We start from the raw sequence: 20,404 nt of genomic DNA, 5'->3' as shown, positions 1-20,404 counted from the left end.
TGGGAATGTGGGATTAATAAGACCATAAGATATGGAAACAGAAGTAGGCCATTTGGCTCATCGAGTCTGCTCTGCCATTCAATCATGGGCTGATCCAATTCTTCCAGTCGTCCCCATTCCCTTGCTTTCACCCCCACCCTTTGATGCCCTGGCTAATCAAGAACCTATCTATCTCTGCCTTAAATACACACAATGACTTGGCCTCCACAGCTGCTTGTGGCAACATATTCCATAGATTTACCACCCTCTAACTAAAGTAATTTATCTGCATCTCAGTTCTAAATGGACATCCTTCAATCCTGAAGTCATGCCCTTTTGTCCCAGACTCCCCTACCGTGGGAAATAACTTTGCCATATCGAGACTATTCAGGCCTTTTAAAATTTGGAATGTTTCTATGAGATCCCCCCTCATTCAAAATGCTGGTGGAACACAGCAGGCCAGGCAGCATCTATAAGGAGAAGCACAGTTGACGTTTCAGGCTGAGACCCTTCGTCAGGATGAAGTCTAGTCCTGACAAAGGATCTCGGCCCGAAATGTCGACAGTGCTTCTCCTTGTAGATATTGCCTGGCCTGCCATGTTCCACCAGCATTTTGTGTGTGTGGTTTGAATTTCCAGCATCTGCAGATATCCTCGTGTCTGCTCCCCCCTCATTCTCCTGAATTCCAGGGAATACAGCCCAAGAACTGCCAGACATTCCTCATACAGTAACCCTTTCATTCCTGGAATCATTCCCATGAATCTTCTCTGAACCCTCTCCAATGTCAGTATATCCTTTCTAAAATAAGGAGCCCAAATCTGTACACAATACTCAAAGTGTGGTCTCACAAGTGTCTTATAGAGCCTCAACATCACATCCCTGCTCTTATATTCTATACCTCTAGAAATGAATGCCAACAGTGCATTCGCCTTCTTTACCACTGACTCAACCTGGAGGTTAACCTTTAGGATATCCTGCACAATGACTCCCAAGTCCCTTTGCATCTCTGCATTTTGAATTCTTTCTCTATCTAAATAATAGTCTGCCTGTTCATTTCTTCCACCAAAGTGCATGACCATATACTTTGCAAAATTGTATTTCATTTGCCACTTCTTTGCCCATTCCCCTAAACTACTCCCCTAAGTCTCTCTGCATGCTCTCTGTTTCCTCAACACTACCTGCTCCTCCACTTATCTTTATATCATCGGCAAATTCAGCTACAAATCCATTAATTCCATAGTTCAAATCATTGACATATGTAGTAAAAAGCAACGGTCCCAACATCGACCCCTGTGGAACTCCACTGGTAACCGGCAGCCATCCAGAATAGGATCCCTTTATTCCCACTCTCTGTTTTCTGCTGATCAGCCAATGCTCCACCCATCCTAGTAACTCCCCTGTAATTCCATGGGCTCTTATCTTGCTAACAGCCTCATTGTGGCACCTTGTCAAAGGCCTTCTGAATATCCAAGTACATGACATCTACTATATCTCCTTTGTCTACCCTGCTTGTAATTTCCTCAAAAAAATGTAGTAGGTTAGTCATGCAGGATTTTCCTTTCAGGAAACCATTGGATAATAAATTGGATTGGTAACACGGGGTTAGTGTGGGTTTGGTAACACGGGGTTAGTGTGAGATTGATAACATGGGATTAGTGTGGGATTGGTAACACGGGGTTAGTGTGAAATTGATAACATGGGATTAGTGTGGGATTCATAACACGGGGTTAGTGTGGGATTGAATAAATTGGGTTTTGATGGATTCAGTCAGTCAAATGGCTTGTTCCCATTCTCTCCGGCTTCATGACTACAAGCAGAGGTCCAAAGGCACAGCTTCCCCGCTGTGTCTCAGTCAGTGGAACACTTACAGTTAGATATTATCTTCCAGTAGTAGACACTGGACCACGTGTTGGGAAATTGGATCAGTATCGATGCTCAGCATGGACATAGTGGGCTTGTTTCTGTGTTAGATCATTCAGATGATTTGAGTGACACAAACTGAAAGTCTATCCTAAAGTTTCCGTAGAGTACCAGGGTGGTGCGATACCATCAGCTGGGTAATCTTACTGGAGTCATCTATATTCAGGCCATGTCTGTTCTCTCAAACATGTGTTAAACTTCACAGTTTGGATTTTTCTGGTACTATTTATTGCTGATCTAATAAACAGATTACCTGGTTATTAATTCTGTGCCAGTAATTGGGATCTTTCTGATTACCTGGTTATTCATTCTGTACCAGTTATTGGGTTCTTTCTGAAGGTATATTGTCTGCTGTGTACCTTACAGTAATGACATTTCAATATAACAGGCATATCATTGGCTGTAGCATGGTTCAGAATATTATGTTTAAAGTTCCACTTTGTTATATTCTTTTTCTTTACATAAGAGCTGGTGCATTGTGCAAATCCTTTTTCAATTTCTCTTATAAAGTGACTTTTTAGCTTACTGAGATTTGTTTTAAGATATCTCTACAGTTAACTTTTGATTAGCTAGTTCACCATGATTCCCACTAAAGAGTAATTTTCTGAGTTCACACTATCAGCATGAAAATCATGCCCGAACATCATTTTGCTTGACAGCATTAATGTCTATAAATATATTACAATATAAATATGTTCCCTCAGGGAGAGCAAAGGAAAATATAGCTCATAAATGAAATTGTTCCCAGGCATCACTTTCAAACTTTCACAACTGATGCAGAAACCCAAGCTGCAGAAGTTTAGTCCCTCAGGCAGTTTGGCAAAGAACCGTCTGTTGACTTCACCCATATTAAAATGATGGCTTTGCATCAAAGCAACATCATTTTCAAGGCTCAATGCTGGGGAAAAAAATGTAGTATTATAGTTTCTCAGCATCTTGAGAAACTTGTTTATCCCGCATGATGCATAACTTCCCGATGGGAATACAAATTAACACCTTTCAATAAGCATTCCTGAGTTTCCTCTGAATTTACCCTCTTTAATTCTCTTAAAAGTCAATCAGAGTCCTTCCAGCAAGTTTCTGGCACCGAGCGCCAGAAGACCCAAGGATATCTATTCGCAGTAATCAAATTTTTGATGCTGTTGAAATCCTCAAACTGCTTTAAATTGTTCAAAAGCTCTCAGGGGTACCCTTCAGAATGACGAATGCAGCTTTCTTAGAATTATGATTTAAGAGGTTTGTGAATTTATATCTTTTGGATGCTTTGGACCCCAGCTCATACTGTGAACATTGACCTCTGTGTAAATAATGAAAGGACTGGAAATACACAGCCAAGAAAAAATAATGTTTCTGATGCGATTTTTCATTGTTAAATTTCATAGATATGCTTTCAACATTTGGTTGCTGTCATAATATTGTCTATACTTAGTGTAATGTTCCATGTAACTATCGTGATTATTACTCAAAATCCTTAAGGATTATTTTTTTTGAAAATTTTGTGCTATTAGTAACTGGTGTTAGTAACTGTGCTTGAGTATGAAATGCAGCCAGAACTTTAATGTAACATATCCCATTAACAATGAATTGTTCACAGTCTGCACATACCAACCCCACAGTCTATTGGAAAGGCGGTTTAAAATTCTAAATGGTGTAAATTTATCAACAGTCTTCCCCCAAAGAATATGAAAGGGTAACAAGAATAAAAATTATGCTTCTATATTCTGATTTATAAAACGGCACTGCCCCCTGCTGGCTACCTCAAAAACAGCAAATCTAACAGTTAACAAGGCATATCATTGGCTGTAACATGGTTCAGAATATTATGTTTTATTTAAAGTTCCACTTTGTTATATTCTTTTTCTTTACATAAGAGCTGGCACATTGTGCAAATCACTTTTCACTTTCTCTTATAAAGTGACTTTTTAGCTTACTGAGATGTGTTTTAAGATATCTTTACAGCTAACATTTGATTAGCTAGTTCACTATGTTTCCCACTAAAGAGTAATTTTCTGAACTCACACTATCAGCATGAAAATCATGCCCAACCATCATTTTGCTTGACAGCATCAATGTCTATAAATATTACAATATAAGTATGATCACTCGAGGAGAGCAAAGGAAAATAACCCAACACTTCCCACGTGACTATACCTCTTCCCAACATGTCTCCTGTAAAAATGCTATTCCCATTTCTTTGTTCATTTGCGTCCACCACATCTGTTCCTAGAATGTGGCTTTCCCTTCCAGGACCTGAGGGATGTCTTTATTCTGTAAGGAACTGGGTTTCCCTTCCTCCACTGTTGATGCTGCCTTCAGCCGCATCTCCTCCATTTCCCCAAATATCTGTGCTCACCCCATCTTCCTGTCGCCTTAATAGTGATAGATTTCCTTTTGTTCTTACCTACTACACCAGGAGCCTCCACATCCAACACATCATTCTCCGTAACTTCCGCCATCTCTAAAGAGATCCTACTAATAAACATATTTTTACCTCCATCCTCCCACTCTGTTTTCCACAGGGATCACTCCCTGCGTGATTCCCTTGTTCACTCGTTCCTCCTTCCCAGTACTTCCTCCCAGCCAAAGTGCTACAGCTGCCCATTCAGCTTCTCCCTCACCCCTATTCAGGGCCCCAAACCATCCTTCCAGGTGAGACGGCATTTCACCAAATCTGCTGGGGCTGTCCATCGTGTCCAGTCCTTCCGATGTATTCTCCTCTATGTTGGTGAAACACATCGTAAATTGGGGGACCGCTTCATTGAACACTCCGCTCCATCTGCCAAAGGCAGAACCTCCTGGTGGCCAAACATTTTAATTACGATTCCCATTCCTGTTTCAACATGTAAGTACATCTTTGGCACAGCATTGTGGGCCGAAGGACCTGTATTGTGCTGTAGGTTTTCTATGTTTCTATGTGGGTTCATGGCCTCCACTTGTGTCAAAATAAGGCCACCATCAGGGTAGAGGAGTAGCACTTTATATTCTGTCGGGATAGCCTCCAACCTGATATGAATATCGATTTCTCCTTCCGGTAATTTCTCTCCTCCTCTTCTATTACTCACTGGCTTTCTAGCTCTTCTCACCTGCCTATCACTTCCCCCTGGATCCCTCCTCCTACCCTTTGTCCTATGGTCCACTCTCCTCTCCTATCAGAATCCTTCTTCTCCAGCCCTTGACTTCTCACACTTGGCTTCACCTATCAGCTTACAGCTAGCCTCCTTCCCCTCCCCCTTCTTCAGGACTGAAGTGAAAGAGGAAAGACACAGAAGGGTCTCAGCCGAAAACTTCAGCTGGTTATTCTTTTCCATCGATGTTGCCTTACCTGCTGAGTTCATTCAACATTTTTTTGTGTGTTGCTTTGGATTCCACAAACTAACTGATCTTTCAGTGAATCATTAAGCCCACCTCTCAACTGACAATGCTCAGACAATTTCTTCAATTCAGCCACGTCAGCTGAAATACACTTCTCTTCCTTTTGATTCTGCTTATGAAACCAAAAGTGTTCTGCAATCAACAATGGTTTTGGTTGTAAATGCCCCTGCATTACTTTCACAATATCAGCAAACCTCATTTGTGCTAGTTTGCTTGGAACAGTTACACTTCTAAGCCAACTATATGCTCTCTTACCTATTGCACTCAGCAAAACTGGAACTTGTGTCAAAACATTGGATGTTTTATTACTTTAAAATGCTGCTCAGTTTATTCAGTTTACATCAGCCAACTATCTTCTGTGCAATTAAACACATCTATCTCTCCGATGTAGTCAGCCATTCTTTTTTATTTATTATTATTGTCACCCAGCACTCATGGATTATGCACCCATGAATTTCATCAATTTTCTGCATTTTTTGACTACTGTCCTTTTCCTCTTGCTAAGAAAAAAAAAAGCTGCACTTCAACAGGTAGGAACTGGTCTTGAGTTCATTTCAAAGTGTACCCAATGCCACAGTTATGTTTTGTTACTCCATAAGCTAACCAAAAGAAAAATCCAGGGACGGGGATAAATGTGTCTTTTAGTGAGGCGTGCATACATGACATGGTAGCGTGATGGCATATGTCATTCACATACCTTTACATATTACCGTAATGAATTATGTAAACAACAACGAATGCTTAATCTAACAATATATTTACAATATGATTGAAATATTACTGATACATTAAATATACAACATCAGAGAAGAAGCTAGCAGTTATGCAGCAGAATAGGCAACAGTAGGCTCAAGAAAGAAAAGAGCCTCTTTTGAAGTGCCGGGCAGAAATGATGTGCTAAGTGTTGGTATTGGGGTGGATGGATAAGATGGATGGTACCAAAAGCCCCAAGTCTGAATTCAAACTAAAGCCTTCCCTAGTTATGGAGCAGTTGATATCTTCACTAGATGTATTCCACCGTTCTTTGATTGGCCACTTACTGACACACGGGACCAAACACGTGCCATTCTTCCTGTCTTGAATGGAGGAGAAGGAAGATTTTTGAGGCTATGTTGTGAGAGAAATCTTAATGGAAGAAATCAGATTTAGGGAAATTCCTTGGGAACAAATAAAAAGGAACTGCAATGGTCCTCTGTTTTCTGAAATGTTAACAGCTGATTTTAAAGCTGTTTCACTTCAGGCAGGTGGTTTCCTTTTCCTTCAAATCTGTTGCACAAATTAAAACTTGGAAATTATTCTGTCACATCTGGAAGCAACTTCATAAATGGGATCCAAAAGAATCGGTTTATACTCTTGAAGGACAAGCGAACATGTAGTGGCAAGTATGGGTGCCAGCAGAATTGTATTTACTATTTAAAGCCCACTAAGGATCCTCGGTAAGGTGATGTGAGGAAAATACCTTCTCTTTTCAGAGAACCTTGAATCTAGAATTTGAGCTCTCTGTTAAAATATTTAAAACAGATGAAACATTTATTCTTCTTCTCCAAAGGGGTTGTGAGGCTTTGGAACTCTTAGTCCAAACATCCAGGCAGCAAAGTTGTTGTATCTATTTTTACACAATGAAGGCAGATTCTTGGTAAACCAGGAGGTAAAATAAATCAGATTAGTCATGATCTTACTAAATTATTTAATGAAAATGAGTGGCTGAGTGAGATCATATTGCAATGATTCATTTATTCATATTTAGATTTATGTTTCGGATCTATAAATCCTAGGCACAAAAACTGAAGTTTCAATGCACCTAAACAAAACCTGCTAATTTAATCCAAGCAACACTCACAAAATGCTGGAGGAACTCAGCAGGCCAGGCAGCATCTATGGAAAAGAGTAGACAGGCTGAGGCTGCGAAAGAAGATAAGGAGTCAGAGTAAGAAAGTGGGGGAAGTGGAGGAGGAACCACAAGGTGATAGATGCAACCAGGAGAGTCAGTGGGGTGAAATAAAGAGCTGGGAAGTTGATTTGTGAAAGAGATACAGGGCTGCAGAAGGGGGAATGTGAGAGGAAAAGACAGAAGGCCAAGGAAGAAAGAAAAGGAGGAAGAGCACCAGAATGTACTAGGTTCTTACAAGCAGGTGGTGGGAATTGAATCTGGGCCAATGGTGGTGTAAGGCAATGTGCTAACCACAGAGCATCTTCAGAAGAAGTCCAGCTGAATCTTCCTGTTGTACTTGCCATTCGATAAAGGACCAAGTTCCTTCAGCCTATGCCTCCTACTATCAGTTGCTGAGTTCTGCCATTGGTAAATTTAGGCTGATTCATGGCACATCCTCCATTTGGTCATGTCAATAGTAAGAGATGTAATTGCACCAGTAAAAACCACAAAATATGGAGTCCACCATGATTCACCAGCTGTAATCATTTCATTTGCTCCAACAGGAGGTAACATGTCATTTGATTCATGAACAAAAAAAATCAGAAACTGCCCTGGAAAATTCTACAGTTAAAAATTATATAGAAACATGGTCTTAAACTCAATGGCGCTAGTAGTGAGAGAGTGGGAAAGGACATTCTCCAGACAGATTCCACACAATGTTGACAGCTTTAAACGTGTTCTGAGAATCCAAAAATCATAGATCTTAAAATAATAGTATAATACTTATGTATATCTATATTAATGCAGACATGCACTAGATATGCAAATACGTATAATTTGTACATAACTTAAAAAGAATTTTGGAGTAATCTTGCCTAATATTTATTTTCTTGTCTGTGGACACGAAGGAAAATTGTGCAAAAAGTATGCATGCATTAAATATTGCATTAACTCAAATATATTAAAAGATTGCAACAAGTGAGATCAAATGATTGAGAGAATCATCTCTGTCACATCGAACAATAACTGCAAAACAAGGCCTAGTATTTACCTCTGTTGTCTGTTTACACATTTGGGCCATTCTATCACTGTATACTCTCTATCATACAAATGACCAACATTCCCTCTGTTTGCTTTTTACAGCTCATGGACCAACCATTGCTCTGAGCAGGAAATTTTTAAACTGCCTGAAGACTGTACATCACTTTAATATTAACATCATGTATAAGAAACATCCAGCTTCCCAGCAACAAAGGCTACATGCACGGGAGCTTTTCAGTTACTGCGCTGCCACGCACTGCTCAGCGAAAAATGAACAGTGCCCTTGACAAATTTCTACTTTGCAAATCAAAATATTTGGGTTATGAAAATGTGGTTATGTTCAGTGGACAGAGCATGTAATCAGAGTGATGTGTTGTGGTAAGATGAAACAGAATTAGAGATTTCTAAAATTAATATAGCCCTTCCCTCCTACTTATGGCTCAGCGTAAGATTTATGTAAGCTGGAAAGTAGGAATGGAACATATGTCCTTATAGCAAACGTGCTACCGAGTCTTGCAAAGTTTACCTACCAATCAGAAAGATATCAATACGATTGAAAGAATACAGAGACCATTTACAAGGATGTTATTGGGACTTGAGGACTTGAGTTACAGGAAAAGGTTGAATAGACTAGGACTTTATTCCCTGGAGCATGAGAGAATGAGGGAAGGTTTGATAGACAAATACAAAATTATGAGGGATATGATAGGGTAAATGCGAGCAGGATTTTCCCACTGATGTTGGGTGAGACTAGAACTAGACGTCATGGGTGAAAATATTTCAGGGGAGCCTGAGGGAGAGCCTCCTCACTCAAAGGATGGAATGAACTGCCAGTGGAAGTGGCAGTTTGTGGGTTTGATTGAAACACTTAATAGAAGTTTGGATAATTACATGGATGGGAAGGGTATAAAGGGCTATGCTCCAGATGTGGGTCAATGGGATAAGGCAGAATAACAGCTTGGCATGAACTAAATGGGCCAAAGGACCTGTTTCTGTGCTGTAGAGCTTGATGATTCTATGAATCAATGAGACTTGGGAGTTCTCATTGCAAGTGGCTCAGTTTAAGAGAAGTCCTGCTTAAAAAATATGGTGTATTTTTAGAAAGTCATACTTGCATCTCACATGCTAAAAGACATTATAATAATACTATGTTCTTCAATTTTGTTTTACGTTGCTAATATATTTTCATTATATCCCTTTGAAATGTTTATGGAAACTGAGTGTCTAGAATTGCAAGCTCTAACATATCTATAACAGTTAGACTGAGATGAATGAGAGGTCATTGATGTTATGAATCACAAAACAAATTGTTTTTACAAAAGGATGGTGCAAGGTGGCAAGTTCAGTATGGTGTCAATTGAGATGAAAATATTAAAATAATTTGTTTAATGATAACAATAGCTAGAAAGGATGAGTTGGGAGCTGATGTACAAAATTTGAAGAGTGGGTCAAAAGTTTCCATCTTGTTTTACTGAACAAACCTGTGGCTTATCCAAGACTGGTTACTGGTCAAGCAGTCTAAGGTGGAGGCAATTGACATATGACCTCCGTAAAGCTATCAGAGATACCAGGAGACGGCACCAGTCCAAAACAGAGTCCCAGTCCCGGCATCAACTGTGGCAGGGCTTATAAACTATAATGGGTTACAAAGCAACACACACAAAATGCTGGAGGAACTCAGCAGGTCAGGCAGCATCTATGGAAAGGAACAAACAGTTGACATTTCGGGCCAAGACACTTCTTCAGGACTAGAAAGGAAGGGAAAGACACCAGAATAAAAAGGTTGTGGGGAGAGGTGAAGGAGGATTGCTAAGAAGTGATATGTGAAGCCAGGTGGGTGGGAAAGGTAAAAGGCTGGAGAAGAAGGAGAGGAGAGTGAATCATAGGAGAAAGGGAAGGAAGAGGGAAACCAAGGAGAGGTGATAGACAGGTGAGAAAAAATAAGAGGCCAGAGTGGGGAATAAAAGAAGAGGGGAGAGGGGGAGGATTTTTGTTTACTATAAGCAGAAATCGACATTCATGCCATTAGGTTGAAGCTATCCAGATGGAATATAAGGTGTTGCTTAAGAGGAGGCCATGGACTGACATGTGGGAGTGGGAATCACAATTAAAATGTCTGGCTAAAATGCATCAGCAAATTTAATTATCAGCTGTGGAGCTGTGGGTGGTGATACAGTCGTGGGTATACAGGGAGTAAAGGAGGGGACTCAGTACACAGCCCTGAGGGGCTCCTGTATTGAGAGTCAGAGGATTAGAGGTGAAGGAGCCCACTCTTACAACCTGCTGGTGATCTGACAGGAAGTCCAGGATTCAGCTGCATAAGGCAGGGTTAAGGCCGAAGTCTCTGAGCTTCTTGTCGAGCCTGGATGGAACTCTGGTGTTGAATGTTGAAATGTGGTCCAAGAACAGTTTTCTCACTTAAGCATCCTTCTTCTCCAGATGTATAAAGACAATGTGTAGAGCTGTGGCTATTGCATCATCTGTCAATCGGTTGTGTCAGTAGATGAATTGTAAGGGGTCCAGTCTGGGTGGTAGCAAACTGCAGATGTAGTCCTTGACCAGCTTTGCAAACATTTGCTTATTATTGAGTTGAGTGTGACAGGACGCCAGTGGTTCAGGCTTGTTACCTTAGTCTTTTTTGGTACAGAGACAATGGTGGATAATTTGAAGCAGGAGGGCACTCTACACTGGGAGAGGGAGAGATTAAAAATGTCTGTAAACACACCTGCCAGTTGTGCTGCGCACATCCTGAGTACTCACCCTGGGATGCCGTCTGGTCCCACAGCCTCGCGGCTGTCCACTCATTGGAAGCATCTGTGTACCTCAGCCTCAGAGATGACCAAGTTGTAGGTTGTAGTGGTGGCTTTCCTCGGAGGCTCTGAGTTAGCAACATTGAACATTGAACAGTGCAAAAGTGATGGAGCTCATCTGGAAAAGGGGCCGTGATGTTGGCAATGCCACAAAGTTTGGCTTTGAAGTCTGTGATGGTACTCATCAAAAATAAGATAATGTGCCTTCATGATTACTACCCAGTGGCTCTAACACCTGCTATTATGAATTGCTTGAAGAGGCTGGTGATGACATGTGTCAACTCCATCTTGGCATCAATTTTGGCGTGAATCCATCGACCCTTACCAATTTTTATTGATGCAGCACAGAAAGCATTCTGTCTGGGTTAATAGTGGTATGCTATGGCAGCTGCCCTACATGTGACCACAAGAAACAGCAGAGTTGTCAACCTAGCTCAGCACATCATAGGAATCGGCCTCGATGGACTCTGTTGCCTCAGTAAAGCAGCCAGCATAATCAAAGACCCTCTCTCCCTTCACCCCTCTTCCACCAGGCAGAAGAAACAAAAGCCTGAAAGCAGGGTCACGGGAAGCTTCCATCCCACTGCTATCAGATTCTTAAATGGACCTCGTGTACACCAAAGCAGACTCTTGGCCTCGCAATTTACCCTTTCTGGATCTTGCACTTTGGTAGCTTTTACATTATATCCTGCATTGTTATTGAGTTGTTGTATTCTAGCTCCGTCCACTGTGCGAAGAATTATCAGCAAGACAGGCTTTTTACTGTACATGTGGCAATAATAAATCAACACCAATACCAATGAAAAGATCAGAGATTATGAAGAAACAGACCTCAGTACATCGATAGAATCAGAAATCGTGTCTGTAGAGGATGCGGAAAGGGGGCCGCAATAAAGTCTTTGAGTACTTGATGGGTAACAGTGCAAGTGGCAGTGATATAAACTAAAGCTGCATTAGCTCCGATAATGAACAGATAATTGAGGACAGAGTGAGAAAGTAATTCAATCTGAACAATGGAAGAAAAGGGATAGATGCGTGCTCTGGTGTTCCAAAGATTGTATGGAGATTCAGCAGGATGAGGAAGAGTGAATCACAGGCATCTTCACTGACAGATTTGAGTTTACTAAAAGCATATTTAATCAAATGCGAGCAAAATTCCACAAAGCAAACATAATGCTGAACAGGCAGAGCAATGAAAAGGAAGAAGTAATAATTATCAGCGGTCAGATTAGTCAGACTGTTAATACCTTGATGATATCTGATTAAATTGAAACCAGAAAGACATTCAAATGATAGAGACAATACAGAGAAGGATAATGAAATTGATTCTGGTGGCAAAGATTGTGAGAAAAGAAAAACCTGATCTGTTAGCTCAGAAACTAAGGACGGTCATCTGGAGATACAAAAGGAGGTTCAGGTATAGAATAGGTTTAAATTAAACACATCTTTAAATTAAACATGGCTGTGATACCAGGTCACTTGAACAAACTAAAGATATCAAGAAATTAAAAAAAAAAGAGCATGAGATAAAAACCCTGAACCAATTTAATTCTACAGATGGTGAGTGGGAGAAGGTACAACCTTCTGTATGGAGAGGACACAAGAAAAGCCTTCCTTGTCCATAATTACTTAATTAACCTAATTTCCTAAAGTGGCACCTTCGACGAGTAATATGATTCAAGTAGATCTGCATTGCTGCATGTTGTTGAGTCTCTCCTTTGTTGCTGCTCCAAAAGCTTTCTTGGCATAACATTAGAAAAAAAAATCTAAGATGCTGGAGGAGGAAAAGGCATAGTCTTTTATAAACAGTAAGTTTAGAAATATGAAAGGTTTTATATAATTGAGCAATAAATCTATAATATCTAACAAGTTTGTTTACTCTTGCAACTTGATACATTCAGTTTCTGAGATAAACTCTGCTGCAGATTTAGCTTTATAGCTTCAATGCAATGAGCTTGTTTTGTTAATCTGGCTTGATGCCAATCTCTCTGGCACCAAAGCGATCTGAAACAAAGATAATTGCCTCCAAATGTGGGAGCAGTCTCCGCTACTTTAAAAGCTATCCATGTACATATTTTGTACAAGTACCTACCATCTGGAACACAAGGAGTTTCTTCGGCTTTTTTGTGCCAAGGTGTGCTGTTCTTTTCTCTGCTGTTTCTTAAGTTACTGGCAGAAGAAAAGCAGGTGGTGTTAGGTATTCAGTTGACAATAAAGGCTGGTAAACTCCAGGATTCTGTCAGATTAGTTTGTGGGTTAACTAATTTAGGGCTGCAAAATAGGTATTTTGATTATGTACATTTCATGAGATGTGTTCGTTCAATAGTAATATAATAATGAGTCAACAAAACTAATGAATGCCTTGCTTGGACTAGAAACATCCCCCACTGACCTAAGTACCCATTTTAAATATTATACTTTTGTCTACATTTGTCATTGAAGAACTTTCAGTGTTGATGGACCTTTCTGAAATTTACTGCTCTGACTGTTGATGCGTTTTCCTTTGTTACTCAGGCATCTCTTGCATTTCCTCCCTTTGTTCTTCTGTTCCAGTTGTTCTTATCCATTTCAGAGTAAAATACTGCAGTTGCTGGGATCTAAAATTAGAACACAGCATTACAGGAACAGTCCCTTTGGTGCACAATGCCTTTACTGAAAATAAAGCCAAATTAAACTTAAACTCTTCTCTCTTCCCTAAAGCGTAGTACCACACACCTAGATTAAACTTCATCTACCATTTCTCTGTTCATATCTAATCCATATTCTGTTGTATCCTTTGACAGTCCTCTGTACCGTCCGTTACTTCACCAGTCTTGTTTTGTCTGCAAATTTACGAACCTAAGCATCTCAATTTTCATCCAAGTCATTCATATATATCATAAACAAGAACCCCCAGCACAAATCCCTATGGCACACCACTGAAATTCATTTTTTTTTTAGTTCATGTTTGGGTTAAGACTGTGCGTTCTGGATCTGAGTGAGCTACTGAAACTCATGTTGGATATTGGTTGTGTTGTTAGTTAGTAATGCATAATTTGAGATCTGTTCTCAAATTGCGCTTACACATCAAAGTTTGTTATGTGAGGCACTGCTTAACAATGAGTTTACTCTGAAATCCTGTACGCTGTGAATAAAATCAATGTTTACACCATAATTTACAAATTAGTATGATTTCACATCTAAACACAAGAACGTCATTCCGGACTGATGAGATAAATGTAATCAATGAGGTGAAACACCTACAACCTGATTACAACCATTGGTATTATTCCAAGAAAATTCTATTGGATCTGTGTTGCAACATAATAGAAATTGAATGGTGAGTTATAATTTTCAGTGATCAGGAATGTTGACTTATTTTCATAGTTTCTTATGAATACCCTTTCCAAAAATGCATATAAATGCTTGTAAAAATTCTTATGAGAGCAATTTTTAGTTATCTTATCTTCATTAAAACATCCCTATTGTGCTCCTAAATCTCATCTTTTTTCCTGGATGTTACTTATTTAACTTGAGGAACATTACCACAGTTACTTTTTTGATAGTTGATGATTCCCACCTTATCAAGCAAATCAATTCCATAACATAGAAGTATTTGTTTGGATTATAAAGCAAGTTTGTTTTTATAGGCATCACCAATGGCCCTCGTGCACAAGAAGAATAATAAATATTTTCACAAATGATTACAGCAGTAGTTCATAGAATTGAACTCAATGTACCATATCAGAGGATGCAACCTTCCAACATATGCTTGTGGAACTACAAATCTGTTTGGGTATTTTTTTTTCTTTTCATGTTGCTTGCTATTCATTGATTACACATGTATTTGTTATGAATTTTATTTTTTTGATATAAAAAGTAAAGAAGAAAATAGAAATATCATTCCTAAATAATTAAATTTTGGAATCAGTAAACTTCTCGACACAGATGCACACTTGAAAATGTTTCTCTGAAGTAAGTATTTCAGTGTTCCATACTGATTGAGAACATAATCTGTGCTAACATGAGAAGTGCAATGTGATTCATGTTTCTAAGGCTTTATCAAAGCCCTTTTTCTTAACTTTGTGATAACTCTATAATTCCCCCTTTATAATGCACTGGCCAATACTTTTAATTTATTCAACATCACCACGTACATACTTTGAGGGTTCATTCATGTATTGTAGAATTGAACTGCAGCACTAGTCTATGTAGCAACATTGCTTTATCATATGCTTTACTGTTGGAAGGGAGAATGTGGTCTACGTCACTGGGATGGCTATGATGTGTTTCAATGGCAGCTCAAGGATGACATGGACAGGGTTCATTTATCCTAACAGCACCTGTAGTAGCACCCTTGGTTTTGAAGGAATTCAAATCCCAATGCCCAAGTCTTGAGCATGTGATAGAGGCTGGCTTTTTAATATGATAGTGAGGGAGTGATGCACAGTCGAACTTATTTTTTTTTAAAAGGCTACATTTGACAATTCTGAGAGACAATATTCAAGTAGCATTTGGAGAGCTCTCCTGAGTCTAGGTGATACATTGCAACCAATATTCATTAGATCATGAGACATGAGCAGAATTAAGCCATTCAGACCATCGAGCTTGCTCCACCATTCCACCATGGCTGATTTATTATCTCTCTCAACACCATTCTCCTGCTTTCTCCCCATAACCTTTGAAGTGCTTACTAATCAAGAAACTATCGACCTGCGTTTTGAGTATACCCAATAACTTGGCCTTCACAGCCATCTTCGGCAATGAATTCCACAGATGCACCACCAACTGGCTAAAGAAATTCCTCCTCATCTCTATTCTAAAGGGACATCCTTTTATTTTGAGGCTATGCCCTCTGGTCCTTGTTTCCCCCGCTATGGGAAACATCATCACCACATCCATTCTATCTAGGCCTTTCAATATTCAAAAGGTTTCAATGAGATTCCCCCCCCCCCATTCTTCTAAACTTCTGTGAGTGTAGGCCCAGAGCCATCAAATGCTCCTTATATGCTAATCATGTCATTCCTAGAATCACTCTTGCGAACCTCCTCTGGACCCTCTCTAATGCCAGCACAATTATTTTTAGATATGGGGTCAAAACTGTATATAATAGTCCACCTGCTGTCTGACCAATGCCTTATAAAGCCTCAGTATTACATCTTTACTTCTATATTCGAGTCCTCTCAAAATGAATGCTAACATTACATTTACCTACCTTACTAATAACTCAACTTGCCAGTTAATCTTTAGGGAATCCATCACGAGGACTCCCAATTCCCTTTGTACCTCCGATTTCTGAATTTTCTCCCCATTATAGTCTACAACTTTATTCCTTCTACCAAAGTGCATGATCATACATTTTCCTACACTATATTCCATCTGCCACTTCTTTGCACATTCTCCTAATCTGTCCATGGTCTTCTGCAGATTCCCTGCTTCCAAAAACACTGCCTGACTCTCCACCTATCTCTGTATCGTCCGCAAACTTGGCCACATAGCCATCGAATCCATCATCCAAATCATTGACATATGATGTGAAAAGAAGTGGTTGCAACAATTACCCCTGTGGTATACCACTAGTCACCAGCAGTCTACCAGAAGAGGCATTCATTATTCCCATTTTTTGACTCCTTCCTGTCAGCCAATCTTCTATCCATGTTAGTATCTTTCCTGAAATAGCATCAGCTTTTATTGTATAATTCTTTTTTTGTATCATGCAATACCAAAGGTTTGGCATTGCCTTCAAGTTTGGAGACAGAACAGCTCTCAGAGGCTCCAGGAGAACCCTTATCTTAGGCACCATGAGGGCAAAGGCTGCCAACACACAAACATTTCAGGAACACTCATTCGATAATGATCCTTGGCATATGTGGTAGTGCATCAGGGGCATTGCGGAGCACACAAAGAGAAACAGTGTTGATTGGACCAGTGGCACCTCCCTCCCTGACTCTCTAAATAAAGTTCATGCACAATTCGCCGCCCACAAAGCTACTCCCATCTCTGGAGGGCAGTCACCGCCTATAACAGCAGCAGCTGAGCAAAGAACTCTGCAGAAAGTCAGCACCCATAAGACAGCTGGGCCAAACAATGTCCCAGGCTGAGTACTCAGGGAACATGCGCTCCAGCTCACTGACATCTTCACTCATCCAGGCTGCTGTCCCCACATGCTCCAAATCAGCCAGAATCACCCCTGTAACCAAGAAATCGACACCTGCAGAACTAAATGACTACTGTCCGATGCACTGATGCCAATTGTCATGTAGTGATTCGAATGGATGATAATGGCATACCCTATATCAAAAACTCCATCCCTGCCACACTGGACACTCACCGGTATGCTTACAGACAGAATCACTCTACAACAGGTGCCACAGTGTCTGTCGTGCACTGGTCCTGACACACCTAGAAACAAGGGCACGTATGTCATATTGCTTTCTCTGCATTTCAGTTCGGCATTCAACACGATTGTCCCACAGACCTCGGTGAACAAACTCCTGCTCCTCAGTCTAAGTACACCACTGTGCATTGTGCACATTAGACACATCCTATCACATCTTACACAGTCAGGAAAGCTCATCAATGCCTCTACTTTCCGAGTAGGATGAAGAGAGCTGGACTTGACACATTCATACCCACAACCTTCTACAAATGGGCAGTGGAGGGCATCCTGACATGTTGTCTCACTGCATGATATGGAAATTACACAAGAAGCCTCTACAATGGGTAGTCAAAGCTGCCAAATGCATCACTGGCACCAACAAACCCATCATCAAGTGCAAATATGCAGAAAAGGTCTGAAAAAGGGACAGGAACATCACGAAGGATCATGAAGTGTCACCTCGCTTGTTTGGGCCCTGAATGATAGTGAGGGAACAGGCGTAGGGGCAGGTATGGCACTTGTTCCACTTGCAAGGATAAGTGCCAGCAGGGAGATCAGTGGGCAGGGCGAGTGGACAAGGGAGTCATGTGGGGATCCATCTGTTCAGAATGCAGAAAATGGGGTGGGGGGGAAGGAAAATGTGCCTGGTAGTGGGATTCCTTTGGAGATGGTGTAAATTATGGAGAATTATGTAGTGGACATGGAGACTGGTGGGGTGGTAGGTGAGGACAAGAAGAACTCTCTCCCTGGTTTTTGTGAGGGCAGACATATGTGAAATGGAAGAGATGTAGGTGAGGACAGCATTGATGATGGAGGAAGGAAAGTAGATGTGGCAGAGATGAAGGGACTGAGAGAAGGGGATGGCACTTTTACAAATAACAAGGTGGGAAGAGGTATAGTCCAGGTAGCTGTGAGAATCATTTTGTTTATAAAAGATAGCAGTCTCCAGAGATAGAGACAGAGAGATTGAAAAAGGGCAGGGTAGTGTCAGAAATGGGCCAGATAAATTTGAGGGCAGGGTAGAAGTTGGAGAAAAAGTTGGACTGGATGGACAGTTCGGAACTGTGAATGTTAGTGAGGGTAGAGGTGTAGGGGCAGGTACAACACTAGTTCTGCTAGCAAGGTTAAGCAGAACCACTATCTATAGCTCATGTCCACAGTCTTCTTAATTTGGCAAGGCAGCTGGATGATGAAGAAGGCACCTTCATATTCTGGAGCATATTAAGTGTAAAAAAGAATGGGTTGTTATGTTACAACTTTATAGAACTTTGGTTTGACCACACTTGAGGCATAAAACTGTAGTTCTGGGAAGGAGTGATTGTGCTGGAGAGTGCAGAGGAGATTAATCAGGATTGTGGAATTGGAATTTGTTAATTATTGTCACATGTACTGAGTTGAAAAACTTGTCTTGTATACTGTTCATCCAGTTTGGTTCATTACAAGGTGCATTGAGAAGTAGAAGGTAAAACAACGGCAATGCAGAACAAAGTTTAACAGCTACAGAAACGGTGGAGCACAGGTAGAAAATACACTGCACGGTCATAATGAGGTAAATTATAAGTTATGAGACCATTCAATCTGTCTTATAACACTGGGTTTGAAGCTTGCTTGGATTGGAGGGCTTTGGTTCTGATGAGAGGTGGGCAGGACTTGTTTTCCCTGGAATGAAGGAGGCTGACAATGACCTAACCTAACAATATAAAATCTAAAAAAGGCATAGAGTTGATAGTAGAATATTTTACCCATGATAAGGATACAATAAACAAAAGGTCATAAGTTTAAGGTGAGAGGAAGGAATTTTAAAGTGGTTCTGAAGGATAAGTTTTTTTTTGTGGAGAGAGTGTGGTTATAATCCGGAATAGGATTAGTGTATTTGGGCAAAACAAAAGGGCATGAGTGTGTGGGCTGTAGGGTTTGTTTCTACACTCTACAACATTTTTCATGACTAAGAAGCAGACTGTGGTCATTTTTATTGATAAGTAGAATTGCCACGTTTCCCACGTTGCAACAGGGTTCACCCTTCAAAGCTTTTAATAGGCAATTTAGCATGTTGCAATGTTATGAAAGAGATGAGAGAGGCCATATATTTTAAGTTCTTGTCTTTTACCTGCTCTTCTTGTCAAAAATTAATGATCCAGAAATATGCGTGTAATGCCCTGGTTAAGCTTTTTACTGCTATGCTGTAGATATTTCATTTTAGCAGTTCTATAAGGGCAGTCTGTTTTGCTTCCAATATGTTTCGGTGTGAGCTAAAGATAAAGGGTTGTGATGTTCATGCTTAGGAGTGTAGTGTCATCCAATCAGGATGGTGGAATAGGGAGAAAGTTCTAGAGAAAGTTGGGTGGAGAGGTTTTTGTGACGGATGTTGGTGTAGGTCAAGGTCTTTTTGGCGGGAGCTGGGAGAGGACAGGTGGGAAGATGACTGAGGATGCTCTCTCTGTTGCACAAGTTGCTTTGTGCAGACGAATGGCTTCCAGGAGGAAGGACCAAATCATCCATGGGCGAGCCCATTTGTTCGAGGTGGATTTTGGTGGGTGCTTTCACACAGACTGTGGGTCCAGCACATGAGTTAAAGACAACTTCAGGATGAGCTCCAACCCGTTTGGAGTGGGTTAAGTGTAATGGCCATTTTAAATTTTTTTTCCCTTTCATTCTACTAATTTCGATAAAGCTGTAATTAGTAAATATACTTCCTTTATAATTGCATGCAGTGTACAATCTGTTACTTCCTGCTAATGGGTAATTGCAAGTGGACAGTATTCGCTCAGAATGGGGTGTGGGTGATTGAAAAGTCCTGGCTCTCCTGGTCTGGTGGGACCCAAGTCACATCAACCTTAGAAGCATGGAATTCGAGAAAGGTGGTTTTCTCACCACTGAGTCCATTGGCTTATTAGCAAGGGGCTAACAAGCCATTTCTCAAGAGACACCTGGTAAAAAGGGGTTTCATGTGAAAGAAACAATTGTCAGATTGAGGGGCAAGCCTTTCCCTGTCTGCCCACAAGTATTTATGATAATAATATCAGCAATGAGTGGGAGCATCTGTGACAAAAC

Source organism: Hypanus sabinus, chromosome 6, assembly GCF_030144855.1.
Source record: "Hypanus sabinus isolate sHypSab1 chromosome 6, sHypSab1.hap1, whole genome shotgun sequence".
NCBI classification, from domain to species: domain Eukaryota; kingdom Metazoa; phylum Chordata; class Chondrichthyes; order Myliobatiformes; family Dasyatidae; genus Hypanus; species Hypanus sabinus.
This window is presented reverse-complemented; position numbering follows the sequence as displayed.